The following is a 14,666-nucleotide window of genomic DNA, read 5'->3' as shown; positions in this document are numbered from 1 at the left end:
AACTGTTGGGAAAGATCCAGGTGTTATCAGACTGTTGGTGGAGAGATGAAAAGTGTTCAGTTGGTTTTTAGTTGGGGGCCAGATCTTCTCCATGCCTACCTTGCTGGTCAGGTGAGGTCTGCTTCTGCTCAGGTTCGGTGACTGGAGCAGGAGTCATAACTGTTTCTGTTCCTTGGGGTTGTTTGACACCTGCAAATACCCAATGGAATGGTGGAGTGAGCAAAGCAAAGGGTTAAACATGTTTTCGGTACCAAACAAGAGGAATACAAGATGGAGATCCATGACGCATGAATGAGAATCTGTGAACTGTGCTAGATGTGCTGCCACGGTGCATTTTGTTGTCTCCTATGGCTTGCCCTCCTCAGGAGAGACCTCTCTGGTTCCTTACTCACGCTTAATTCATACCAATTCATTCATGCATAGGTTGTGGCTCAGTCTTGTTCAGTGCATTGGCCCCAGTCAACTGGACCATTACAGCCAGGGTGGCGTATTGGTTAAGGCTTTGGAGTAGGAAGGGAGAGACTTGGGTTATAATGGAATATTGCAGGTGAATTCTCAAAATGGGGCAAATGATGCCCCGGGGGCCATTTCAGGGTTTGCCTCCACCTGCACCATATTCCCAATGGGAATTGTGCCCCTGGGGTACCTTTAAAAGTTGTGTTCTTGCAGCTGATATGAGGTTGTGGAGAAGGAAAGTTTTGACCAAGTCTCTAAGAAGCCATGTCTAGTTTGGCCATGATTTGACTTCCTTGGCGGGGCTTGGGGAAAAGGTGAGGTCAGAAAGGATAAAGGAGCTGACAAGCTCTTTTCCAGATGTTGGATTCGGGAAGTCTGTCTAGTAAGCAGAAAATACAGGACAAAGGCAAAAGCTTACCAGAGCAGAAGGATGGAGGGCAGGTGAACCGCACCTGGTAGTCATGGCAACGTTGGCCTTTTCCTTGCTCCGCATTGTTGCAGACAAAGCCTGCACTAGCATCATTCCTGTTTGGACAAAGTGGCAACCATATCATAAAACAAGACATTATGACAGAAAACGTCCTATCTTAAAGGAATCATATTCAAGGAGAAGACTGAGTGGGGATATGATAACCATCTTCAAGTACTTGAAGAGCTGTCATATAGAGGAGGGTGCTGTTTTCTGTTGCCCCTGAAGGTCGGACCAGAACCAAACGGGTTGAAATTAAATGAAAAGAGTTTCCGTCTAGACATTAGGAAGAATTTTCTAACAGAGCAGTTCCTCAGTGGAACGGGCTCCCTCGGGAGGTGGTCAGCTCTCCTTCCCTGGAGGTTTTTAAGAAGAGGCTAGATGACCATCTGTCAGCAATGCTGATTCTGTGACCTTAGGCAGATGATGAGAGGGAGGGCATCTTGGCCATCTTCTGGGCATGGAATAGGGGTCACTGTGTGTGTGTGGGGGGGGAGGTAGTTGTGAAATTCCTGCATTGTGCAGGGGGTTGGACTAGATGACCCTGGTGGTCCCTTCCCACTCTATGCTTCTATGACAGCATGGGGGGAAACAACATTCCCACCTAGACAAAGCTAGCCAAAGATGCACAGATGAGAAATTAAGGTCTGCAGCTCACTGAAGAAGGGCCTGCAAACTCACACTGCAAATTCTTGCCCGGTTTGCGAAGCTGGGATGCCACCCACAGTCCGGGCCTCCATTGCAACTGGAGCCAAGCAAATCTCGCTGGGGTTCTCATGACAGAGGACAGAGAGAAGTTCTTCATCCCCGACCCCAGAAGGATCGTCCCGGTTAAACCAGCGGGTCTGGCAAATGTCTACTGAAATGGAAAGAAGAAGGTTGGTAGATCGGATCCCTTTGGAGGCAAAACTTTCCCTTACTATGACCAAGGAAGTGCCTCTGAATTATCCATGCAAGCCAACGTATAAACTCATCCTCTGTAGCAAGTAATTTTTTAAATAAATATGACATTGCAATTTTGTATTTTCCCGACAGAGAAGAAGAAAAAGAAGAAGTCAGTTTTTGAACCAGAAGAAGAAGAAGAAGAGTCGGTTTTTGTACCCCAATTTTCTCTACCTCTAAGGAGTCTCAAACCAGCTTACAATCACCTTCCCTCTCCTTCCCCACAACAGGCACTTTGTGAGGCAGGTGGGGCTGAGAGAGTTCTGAGAGAACTGTGACTGGCCCAAGGCCATCCAGCTGGCTTCACGTGTAGGAGAGGGGAAACCAACCCGGTTCACCAGATTAGAGTCTGCTACTCATGTGGAGGAGTGGGGAATCAAACTCGCTTCTCCATATTAGAGTCCGCCGCACCTTAACCACTACACCACGATGGATCTTACTGCTCCTGGCTGGGAGATAGCTACTTGTTCAAAAGCACATGCTGTGGAACACCTCTTCAAAGAAACATTGTTCCACACACATACCTTGATCAGGGATTGGGGAAGTGGTTTGGACTTGTTCCACGGTAGGAGTTTGGGCAGGAGGGCTCACGGGTTCAGGTCCTACCATGGACTGTTCACTGTCAACTGTTGGAAAAGATCCAGATGTGGTCAGACAGGCAGCAGAGACATTCCCATGAACTTCATTTGGAGGCCAGATCTAGCCCAGGCTTACTTTGTTGGTAAGGTGGTGTTTGCTTCTTCTCAGGTTCTGTGACTGGGGCAAAAATTGTATCCTTTTCTGTTCTCTGTGTTTCCTTGACACCTACAGATGAGCAAGGAGACGGTGGGGTACACGAAGCAATGAGTTAAATGCGGTGGATAATCAAAAAGTGTTTTAGGAGGAGAACCTTTCATTTGCTATGGCCGTGGAAGGTGCTGTAAATTTAGACAATTACAGACATACCACGTTTTATTGCACTGTGCTGTATTGCGCTCTGCAGATATTGCATTTTCAAGCAAGTTTCGGTACCATTTTCCCAACAGCACCTGCTCACTTTGTGTCTCTGTGTCACATTTTGGTAATATTTCAAACTTTTTCATTATTATTACAGTACATTTGTTAGACATAATGCTATTTCACATTTAATAGACTACAGTATAGTGTAAACATAACTTTTATGTGCACCGAGAAACCCAAAAATTCATGTGACTCACTTTATTGAGATATTCGCTTTATTGTGGTAGGTCTGGAACCGAACCCACAATATCTCTGAGGCATGCATGTCCTTTTTCTGCCGCATGGGGTGAAGACAAACAGATTCTCTTTTTAAACCATCTCTCTCTTGCATGCATACCTTGATCTGTGATTGAGGAAGTTGTCTGGGCTTGTTCCAGGTCAGGAGTTTGGGTGGAAGGTGTCACAGGATGAGGTCTCAGTGTGAACGGGTCCATACCAGCTGTTGGGAAAGATCCAGATGTGGTCAGCCAGTGCAGAGGCGACACACTTCCAGTTTGCTTCCTGTGGGGATGAGAACCGTCACATGCCTACCATGCTGATCTTGCGTCTGCTTCTGTTCAGTCCCAGTGGTGAAGGATGGAGTTGTAACTTCCTCTGGTTCTGGCTGTTTAACTCCTGTATATGCGCATTGACATGGGGGAAACATAAGAAACAACATGTTAGACTTGCAGTCAGTATAAACAAGAGAAACACCAGATGGAGATCTTGGACATATAAATTAAAAAATCATGGGCTGTGTGAAGATGCTCTCCCTATGGGTTGTTCTTCTATTCCCTTCTTCCTCACTTCACTTTCGCTAAAAGGAACCCAACTAGATTGGCACTTCATTGTCTGGAAGTCAGTTAATATAGTGATTGTTTCACTATATGTCCACGGAAGGGTCTCTGAAGTATCCATGGAAATCACACTAGTACAACTTCTGTAACAACTAATATTTTAGTCTGTAGCAAGGTTACTTGCTCTCTAGCACATAAAAAGAAGAAGAAGAGTTGGCTTTTATATGCCAGCTTTCTCTACCAATTAAGGAAGAATGAAACTGGCTTACAATCACCTACCCTTCCCCTCCCCACAACAGACACCCTGTGAGGTCGGTGGGGCTGAGAGAGCTCTAAGAGAGCAGTGTCTAGCCCAAGGTCACCCAGCTGGCTTCGTGTGGAGGAGTGGGGAAACCAACCCAGTTTACCAGATTACCATCTGCCGCTCATGTGGAGGAGCGGAGAATCAAACCCGGTTCACCAGATTAGCCTCCGCTGCTCATGTGGAGGAATCAAACCCGGTTCTCCAGATCAGAGTCCACCACCCCAAACCACTGCTCTTAACCACTACACCATGCTGGCTCTCAACAGGGTACCTTTCACTGTTCTGCTTTTTTTCTGATGATACCATCTCTTGAAACAGCCTTTGGGTCGCATGCATACCTTGATCTGGGATTGGGGAAGTGGTTTGAGCTTCGTGCACAGCAGGAGTTTGTGTCCCGGGCTCAGGCCCTGGTGTGGACTGGTCAATCCCAGCTGTGGAAAAGATCCAGATGTTATCAGTCAGCCAGTGGGGTCCGACAACCATTCACAATGTGCTTCATTTGGAGGGCAGAGACATCCCAGGCCTACCTTGCTGGTCAGCCGGGGTCTCCTTCTGTCCGGTTCTGTGGCCAGGGCAGGAGTTGTAATTTCTTCTGTTCCTTTTGGTACCTCGATACCTATAGATGTCCAATGATATGGTGGGATGCAGGAAGTAATGGGTTAAACAAAATTTCAAAACAAGCAAGGATAGAGGGCAGGATATAAATCCAAAAAATAAATGTGTGTGTGTTAAGGGCCGTCAAGTCGCTTCCGACTCATGGAGACCCTATGAATCAAAGTCCTCCAAAAAGTCCTATCTTTGTCAGCCTGGCTCAGGTCTTGTGAACTGAGGGCTGTGGCTTCCTTTATAGAGTCAATCCATCTCTTGTTGGGTCTTCCTCTTTTCCTGCTGTCCTAAACCTTTCCTAGAATGACTGTCTTTTCCAGTGACTCTTGTCTTCTTATAATGTGACCAAAATATGATAGCCTCAGTTTAGTTATTTTAGCTTCTAGGTCAGTTTAGGCTTGATTTGATCTATAACCCACTGATTTGTTTTTTGGAGGTCCACAGTATCCGTAACACTCTCCGCCAACGCCACATTTCAAAGGAATCTACTTTCTTCCTATCAGCTTTCTTCAAAAAATAAATACATACAAATAAATACACTGTTTAAATACTGTGGGCACCAGAATGATCCTGGTGGATTCTTGACATCAGCAGATGCCCAGTGGTCTAGGGAAATCGGTGAGGTCAGAAAGCTTAAAGGAGCAGACAAGCACTTTTCTAGATGTTGGATTCAGGCAGTATATCTACGAGCAGAAAATACCGGACAATGGCAAAGGCTTACCAGAGCAGAAGGCTGGAGGGCAGGTGAACCGCACCTGGTAGTCATGGCAACATTGGCCTTTCCCTTGCTCAGCATTGATGCAGACAAAGCCAGTGCTGGGATCGTTCCTGATCAGGCAAAGGAGGGAGCAGGTGAGAAAATGAGACATTTTAGCAGCACTTTTAGCCAAGCGTTTTGAACCTCATAGGCAAGAAATTTAAGATCATCCCACCGGGTTAGCAGTCTTACACAGCAAATTCCTGCCTGGTTTGCGAAGCCGGGATGCCACCCACAGTCTGGGCCTCGATCGAGATTGGAGCAGAGCAAATCTCATTGGGGTTCTCCTGACGGAGGCCAGAGAGCCATTCTTCGTCCCCGTCACCAGAGGCATCGTCCCGGTTAAACCAACGGGTTTGGCAAATGTCTACCAAATGAAAAGGAGGCGAGGGAGAATGGTTAGTTGTAAATTTCCTGCATTGTGCAGGGGGTTGGACTAGATGACCCTGGAGGTCCTTTCCAACTCTATGATTCTAGGAGAGCGATGTGTGTATGGGGAGGGGCTGTAGCTCAGGGGTACAGCATCTGCTTGGCATGCAGAAGGTCCCAGGTTCAGTCCCCGGCATCTCCAGCCAAAAAGACCAGGCATTGGGTGATGTGAAAGAGCTCTGCCTGAGACCCTGGAGTGCTGCTGCCAGTCTGAGTAGACAATACTGACCTTGATGGACTAAGAGTCTGATTCGGTATAAGACAGCTTCATGTGTTCATGGCTAAGAAGGATTTCAGGAGGAGAACTTTTCATTTTCTAATGCTGTGGAAGCTGCTGTCAGTTCAGACAATTACTTTTTCTCCAGCGCGTGGAGAAGATCTTTCACTCTTTCACACGTTCCAAACAGATTCTCTATTCAAACGGCCTCTTTCTTGCATGCATACCTTGATCTGGGACTGAGGAAGTTGTCTGGACTTGTTCTCTTTCAGGTGTTTGGGTGGAATGGGTCACAGGTTGAGGTCCCGGTGTGGACTGATCAATACCAACTGTTGGAAGAGATCCAGATGTGGTCAGACTGTTGATGGAGAGATGGAAACTGTTGAGTTCTTTTTTAGTTGGGGGCCAGATCTCTCCCATGCCTACCTTGCTGGTCAGGTGAGGTCTGCTTCTGCTCAGGTTCAGTGACTGGGGCAGGAGTCGTAACACTTTCTGTTCCTTGTGGTTCCTTGAAATCTGCAAATACCCAATGGAATGGTGGAGGGAGAAGAAGGAGATGGTTAGAAAGTCTTCCAGGAGGAGAAATTTTCCCTTACTTTAACCAAGGAAGTGCCTTTGAATTATCCATGCAAACCAACATATAAGTTCATCTGCTGTAGGAATTTTTTTCATTAACATACTATTGCAGTTTTGAACTTTCCAGGGCTTTTCCTGTCGACCGCACTGAGAATGGTTTCCCAGAACTGACAGCCGATCTTTCAATCTTTTTCAAGAGAACATCTGTTGAGAGAGCCTACTTCGTCTTGCTCACACATCTTGATCAGGGATTGGGGAAGTGGTTTGTACTTGTTGCAGGTAGGGGTTTGAGGCAGGAATTGTCTCGGGTTCAGGTCCCAGTGTGGACTGGTCCCAGCCACCTCTGAGAAAAATCTCAGGGATTCAGTAGGTTTATATGCATGATGGCAGCCTTCCCCCCAGTGAGATCAGAAGACCGTCCCACTAGGGTTGCCAGGTCCCTCTTCACCACCAGTGGGAGGTTTTTGATGTGGAGCCTGAGGAGGGCAAGGTTTGGTTGAGGGGAGGGACTTCAATCCAATAGAGTCCAATTGCCAAAGCGGCCATTTCCTCCAGGAAAACAGATCTCTGTCGGCTGGAGATCCGTTGTAATAGCAGGAGATCTCCAGCTAATACCTAGAGGTTAGGAAAACAGTATAGGAGCGAAAAACATTTAAAAACAAGGTGCAATTTTATATAAGCTACTGAGATTCCTATAAACATGCAATGTACAAATACAAGTAACCACACTATAACCAACACATAGTATGTACAAAATCTACAATAAAGGAGCAAAAAATCTTTCAAAGGTCTCAGCAGAGTACCAAGTATGTATAAGTTCAAGTTCAATTTTCAGATGAATAAGAAGCCACAATCTTACTACACCCCCGCAGCCTTTTGGAAATGCATCATGGGACTCACACTAGGGTCGCCAACCTCCAGGTGGCGGCTGCAGATCTCCCACTATTACAACTGATCGCCCGGCGACAGTGGTCAGTTCACCTGGAGAAAATGGCCGTTTTGGCAGTTGAACTCTATGGCACTGAAGTCCCTCCCCTTTCCAAACCCCTCCCTCCTCAGGCTCCACCCCCAAAATCTCCAGGTCTGGAGCTGGCAACCCTAACTCACATGCACTCACAGATGCGCCTTCACATTCCTACAGAACGTTTCAAACCCTGGTCATCGCTAGAGGGGCCTGAATCGGCACATGAACTTGCCCCAACCAAGAGCGAGATGGAAATTTACCGAGTACTGACCTTTCACAGGGGGTGGTGGCGGCTTCTCGGTGCCTAGAGACAGAAAAAGCAGTCAGAGATGGTTGAGACTAGAACAATGCAGAAGTCTAGCAGTATCTTGGAGCCCAGTCGATTCAGGAAACGTTTCCCACAATATGGGTGGGCATTCTGGACCTCTGCACAGCCTCAACTTTCCCCCTTCTAATTTGTTGGGGAAAGGTATGGTAAGACAGCCCTGGAGAGTAGGTATGCATCATGATGTTAGTCATGATGCAGACCTATTCTCTCCAGGATCAGAGGAGCATGCCTATGATATTAGGAACCCAGGCAGGATAATGCTGCTGCAGTCGTCTTGTTTGTGGGCTTCCTAGAGGCACCTGGTTGGCCACTGTGTGAACAGACCGCTGGACTCGATGGGCCTTGGTCTGATCCAGCTGCAGCATGGCCTTTCTTATGTTCTTGTATTCATCCTTACCACTTGAGGACATCCCTCTTCTTTAAAGGAACGGGTGTGAAATAATATTCTACCATAGCTAGATTTTAGTCCAGTAGCACCTTAGAGACCAAAAAGATTTTCGGGGTATGAGCTTTCAAGAGTCAAAGCTCCCTTCATCAGATCCAAGTTGGAATGGAGCTCCCTCGGGCCTCATATCCCAGTCTGAAGGTGGGAGGGGTGTTGCAAAGAAAGGACTCCCCAGAGCTATATACAGGGTTGTATAGGGACATAGGATTCTTATCTCACTACAGATGCTAATGTTCTGCTTCTGAGCATTTCTCCCCTAGCCATGATGCGTACCTATTCTCTTCAGTCTCAGAGGAGCATGCCCATTATATTAGGCGCTGTGGTACACAGGCAGGACAATGCTGCTGCTGTCGTCATGTTTGTGGGCTTCCTAGAGGCACCTGGTTGGCCACTGTGTGAACAGACTGCTGGACTTGATGGGCCTTGATCTGATCCAGCAGGGCCTTTCTTATGTTCTTACGTTTTTACTTACCACTGATGGGTAGAGCCAAGAGGAGGGCCCCAAGGAGCTGAGGAGAGAACATACAAGAATTGTTAAAACTTCTGGAGAAAGAAGGCTCTGTGAACCTCTTCAGAAAACAGCTCTCACTGTCGGTCTTTCTCCACCCAACTGATTTAGCAATGCCATCCTAAACAGAGTGGTGGAAAGTCACAGCTGACTTCTCGTGAACCATAGGGTTTTCAAGGCAAGAGATGACCAGAGGTGGTTTGCCATTGCCTACCTGTGCACAGCAACCCTGGACTTCCTTGGTGGTCTCCCATCCAAGTACTATCCAGGACAGACCCTGCTTAACCTCTGAGATCGGATGAGATCGGGCTAGCCTGGTCCATCCAGGTCAGGAAACAGAGTTGCACCCTTTTAAACCCCACTGACTTCAACAGACACAGAAGGGTTGTGATTCTGCTTAGGATGGCACAGAAAACATGCCATAACAAGCTCCGAACCAGGTATAATTCATCCTGCGCCAATTTTCTGGCTGTCTCTGTACAGGCCTATTAGGGTTGCCAGGTCCCTCTTCGCCTCCGGTGGGCGGTTTTTGGGGCGGGGAGGGACTTCAATGCCATAGAGTCCAATTGCCAAAGTGGCCATTTTCTCCAGGTGAACTGATCTCTATCGGCTGGAGATCAGTTGTAATAGCAACCCCTCCTCAAACCCTGCCCTCCTCAGGCTCTCTCCCACCCCAAATCTCCAGGTTTTTCCCAACCTGGAGCTGGCAACCTTAGCTGCAGGGCACCCTCAGAGATTCCTTTCTGAATAGGCCTTTGGAGCCACATCTCCTCGTCGCCATTCCCACATGCTAACCAGACTGACTCTGGGCTACGACCCTGAACACCCCGCGATGTCTGGATCGGTTTCCGAAAGAAAAAGACAATGGATTGCTCACCACGCCTAGGAGGCTCCTCATGCGCACCATCCTGCAGACACTACGGTGTGGCCCCTCCTGGAGGGACGAGGCTTTTATCTCGTCGGAGCATCAAGCGAACCTTCGCGTTTCCTGTTGGATGACATTTCTGCCCCATGGCATTTCGTGACAAGGAAGGTCCTGGTTGTTTATACCGTCCGTCCTTCGTGGGATGTGCAATGTCAACTACAATTGAAGATAAAAAATGTAGAAATATATGAAGACTAGTAGATGAAGGACTGAGGAAGAATGAATAAACAGCTAAGAATTTGAAACGGCCGTATCCTCCATAACATTTTGATCTTCTGCATGGCTACATGATTTTTGCCTTCAAGAAAGAAATGGTACTCTGACAAGAGACTTTTTTGAAAAAAATAACTTTATTGCACAAGTACTCTTACAAGAGACTTTCTTTGGAATACTTCATTGTGTATATATGAACATGTGTTTGTTGTTTGTTGTAGGTTTATGTGTACATTCTGGTTTGGTTGTATATTTATGTGGTAGCTTATAAAGAGTTTTTGCACTTTGTATATACATCTTTCACTCCTGTACTGATTTCCAAACTTCCATGTGGTGGCTGGAGATCTCCTGCTATTACCACTGATCTCCAGCCAATAGAGATCACTTCCCCTGGAGAAAATGGCCTCTTTGGCCATTGGACTCTATGGCATTGAAGTCCCTCCCCTCCCCAAACCCCACCCTCCTCAGGCTCCGCCCCAAAAACCTCCCACCGATGGCGAAGAGGGACCTGGCAACCCTACCTCGACCACTTTTGTGAGTGTGCGCACAGCATTTTATGCATGTGTCAGCATGCATCGCTAAAGTGAAGGGTGAAAAGATGCACATGAATGGAAGGAATGGCTGTGGCAAACTCAGCCTGCTCTGATTTCAAGATTCTTTTTAGAGAGGCTCTGGAGACCCGTTCAGAAATTTTAAGCACGTGCAATGAGTGGGGGAGGGGAACTGCAGTGCCGTCGATCCGCAACGCCTTTGGGAAATGATTCGGCTCCTTTTTTATGTACCTTTTTATATTGCATTGGAATTGGTTCTGGCTACGGCATTGATTGTTTCCGATGTGTGCTGCTTTGAAAAACAGTTGTGGAAAGGCAGGATAAAATTTTTGCAAAACAAACAGCCCTGAATTATTACAGTCATTACCCCAATCAGCGCAGGTAATAAAAAGTCAGAGGAAATATAACAAAAAACAGAAAACATGGTGGTGGTGGGGGGGAAACGTGCTGAAACCTGTGAATTCGTTACAAAGGTTATCCATTTTCTGAATGCATTCATTAGCTTGTATTCATGAATAAATAACTTTTTGTAAAATTTAAAGTTACTTACATTTGGAGTGTGGGTGTTGCTAATAACATAACAAAAGCAGTTTAAACAGTTAAAAACATTATAAAGTCCAATTCTAAGCCATAAGGCATCGGAGAAGACATAAATCAGCAGAATATCACAATATGGCAAGCTCAGTAGGGTTGCCAGCCTACAGGTACTGAACAGAAGCTGAACAACTAAGGCTATGCATTTTTACATGAAAATCTATACTGCAAACAATTTAGAAGTAGCAGTTATACGTACTTTTCATAAATTGATCAATCCATCTATATGGAACTGTCAATATTTATGACATCTATCCATTCAGTATATCAGTCAACAAGACAACAACATATAATATTGAATGGATATATGTCATAAATATTGACAGTTCCATATAGTTGGATTCTTTAATGTGTAATTAATGTATGAAAAGTATGTATAACTGCTACTTCTGAAGTGCTTGCAATATAGATTTTCATATAAAAATTCATAGCCTTAGTTTCCCAGCTTCTGTTCAGTTTCAACTATTTGTACAACATTAGTTCCACCATTTTATTAATTTGTAACCTCCAGGTTACAAATTATTAATTTGTAACCCTCCCCTCCCCAAACCCGGCCCTCCTCAGGCTCTTCCCCAAAAACCTCCCGCCAGTGGTGAAGAGAGACCTGGTAACCCTAATAATTTGGCTCTTGCACGCTCTTAACCCAACAGCCGTTGTCTAAGCAAAATATATTGCAAATTGATTTATCTGTTCCGTGTATTGTAGTCTCCCAAGCCTTTTAGATTCTCCTTCCCTGTAAAGTTTTATTAGTTGTTTGATCAGCTCGCCTTGGTTTTATCCCATGGTTCCTTTAATACGCTTTCCTTGATTTTATATTGGCTGTTTAAATGCTTCCTAAGGCTATATCTGATGCTGTTTTCAAATCGTTTCATTCCATTTGTCCCTCTGCGTGCCTGCTGCAGTTTTCTTTCCATCCTCTTTATCTTGCGGCTTTAGTGTTCCAGAATACTTTTTTTGACGTTCAGCTATGCCCCAGACTTTTATGTGGAGAGGCAAGGAATAAATAATTCAAGGCTTGCCAGCCTCCAGGTGAGGCCTGGCAATGTCCCAGCATGACAACTGATCTCCAGATGGCAGAGAAAATGGCTGCTTTGGAGGGTGGACTCCGTGCCATTACACCCTGATAAGGCCCCTTCCCTCCTAGGGTTGCCAACCTCCCAGGACATTTGTTCCTATCCAATGCAGGAGCTTGTTATTATACAGGCCGAGTTGGCTGCTGCTGAAGACCTTTTGCGGTCAAAACAGGGACATATCCGCCCCCCTGTATTTTTCTTATTGGCGTGGTCCGTCATTGCCACTCATGTGAATTATGAGTTATTATACTCTATGAAGCGGCTACAGAAGAAAATCATTATCTACACTTTAAACTACTTGACGCTTTGTGACTGCAACTGAACGTCTCCTTGTTGCAAGTTGGCGATATATTCACGAAGACTTTCTTGTTACTTTTAGTTTCACGCATGTGACTGAACAACGCATTTAACCATATGATTTTGACTTTCATGCATACTATTGTACACATAATGAATTCATAATTGTGTTTTTGTACATGCCTAAATTGAATAAGATTACTATAGCATTTAAAGCATTGCTGTTTGTTTTTTCTGCTGTTCCTTGTTTGCTAACTCACTATACAGCAGGCTAACTTATATTTATCTAACCTCCCAGTACTAGCTGGAGATCTCCTGCTATTACAACTGATCTTCAGCCAGTAGAGATCAGTTCACCTGTAGAAAATAGCCGCTTTGGCCATTGGACTCCATGGCATTGAAGTCCCTCCCCTCCCCAAGCCCTGCCCTCAGGCTCCCTCCCCAAAACCTCCCACCAGTAACGAAGAGGGACCGGGCAACCCTGTTCCCTCCCCAAACCTTGTCCTCCCCAGGCTCCATTAGGGTTGCCAACTCTGGTCTGGAAAATACCTGGAGAGTTTGGGGGTGGAGCCTGGGGAGGGCGGGGTTTGAGGAGGGGGGAGACTTCAAAAGGGTATAATTCCATAGAGTCCACCTTTTAAAGCATCCTCTTTGTCCAGGTGAACTGATCTCTGTCAGCTGGAGATCAGTCATAATAACGGGAGCTCTCCAGCCACCACCTGGAGGTTGTAAAGAAAGGAAAAACCTCATCCTATAAGAAGAGTATAACAAAACCATAGCACTGTGACTAAATGAAATATTAACATACAGTCCAATATCTATAGTACATTAATTACAACCTACAATCTGTGAGTTATTATTTCAAATATTGCTCGTAGATTCTTTTATTTGAAATAATAACTCACGAGTTGTAGGTTGTAATTAATGTACTATAGATATTTGACTAGCCCTGACCTGGATGGCCCAGGCTAGCCACATCTCGCCACATCTCAGAAGCTAAGCAGGATCAGCCCTGGTTAGTATTTGGATGGGAGACCACCAAGGAATACCAGGGTTGCTGTGCAGAGGAAGGCACTGGCAAACCACCTCTGTTAGTCTCTTGCCATGAAAACCCCAAAAAGGGGTTGCTAAAAGTCAGCTGTGACTTGACAGCACTTTACACACACACAGATATTGGACTATACGTTAATACCACCTGGAGGTTGGCAACCCTAGGCTCCTCAAACCCCCAGTCTCCAGGAATTTCCTGACCCAGAGTTACCAACCTTACCAATACACTGAAAGCAAAAATGACAAAAAAACAAACGAAGAAGCAGCCTGTTCTATGAGCAAAGTCCTGCTGCCATAGCACATGGCTGCACAAAAACACGTCGAGCACAGAAACATCTCCACGGAGAGGGGAGAGGAAACACCCACACTGGCTTTACGAGCTGACTGGTTTGGCAGCTGTTTCCGGGGTTTGTTGGTCTTTGCCATCTTTAGCTCCGCTTAGGCTGGATTTATGGTTTCATCGCTGCCCCAAGGAAGGAAAGCGCAATAAATTCTGACACCATTAATATACCTGCCTCTGGCGGTAGCCGGGAATCTGAAGCTACCTTTGACCAAATGAGGTCACTGGTCCCGTTACCTCTGGAGATGGTCTGATTCCATGAGCCTTCACACACCTGAAATCCTTCTTAACCAACCATGTTGGGGAATGAACCCGTGGGTCTTCTGCAAGCATAGAAGGGTAGCCAACATGGAGTAGGGTGGGACCTGGAGTTCTTCTAGAATTGCAACCCATCTCCAGTCTGCAAAGATTTGTTCCCCTGGAGAAGACAACAGCTTCAGAGGGTGGATTCTGTGGCATCCTTTCCCCACAACTGATTTCCAGGCGACAGAGATCCGTTCACCTGGAGAAAATGGCTGCTTTGGAAGGTGGACTCTATGGCATTATACCCCACTGAAGTCCTTCCCCTCACCAAAGCCCACCCTCCTCAGGCTCCAAAATCTCCAGGTATTTCCCAACCTAGAGCTGGCAACCCTTAAGATCACCCACTCAAATTAAGGGCTGAGTGGAATCTACATCTCCCCGCACTTAGGACCAATCACCCCATTATGTAGGGTTGCCTGGTCCCTCTTCACCACCGGCAGGAGGTATTTGGGGCAGAGCCTAAAAAGGGCAGGGTTTGGAGAGGGGAGCGACTCCAATGCCATAGAGTACAATTGTCAAAGCAGCCATTTTCTCCAGGTGAACT

The sequence above is a fragment of the Euleptes europaea genome, chromosome 19 (assembly GCF_029931775.1).
Source record: "Euleptes europaea isolate rEulEur1 chromosome 19, rEulEur1.hap1, whole genome shotgun sequence".
Classification (NCBI taxonomy): Eukaryota; Metazoa; Chordata; class Lepidosauria; order Squamata; family Sphaerodactylidae; genus Euleptes; species Euleptes europaea.
The sequence above is the reverse complement of the archived record's forward strand: the minus strand, read 5'-3'. Positions refer to the sequence as shown.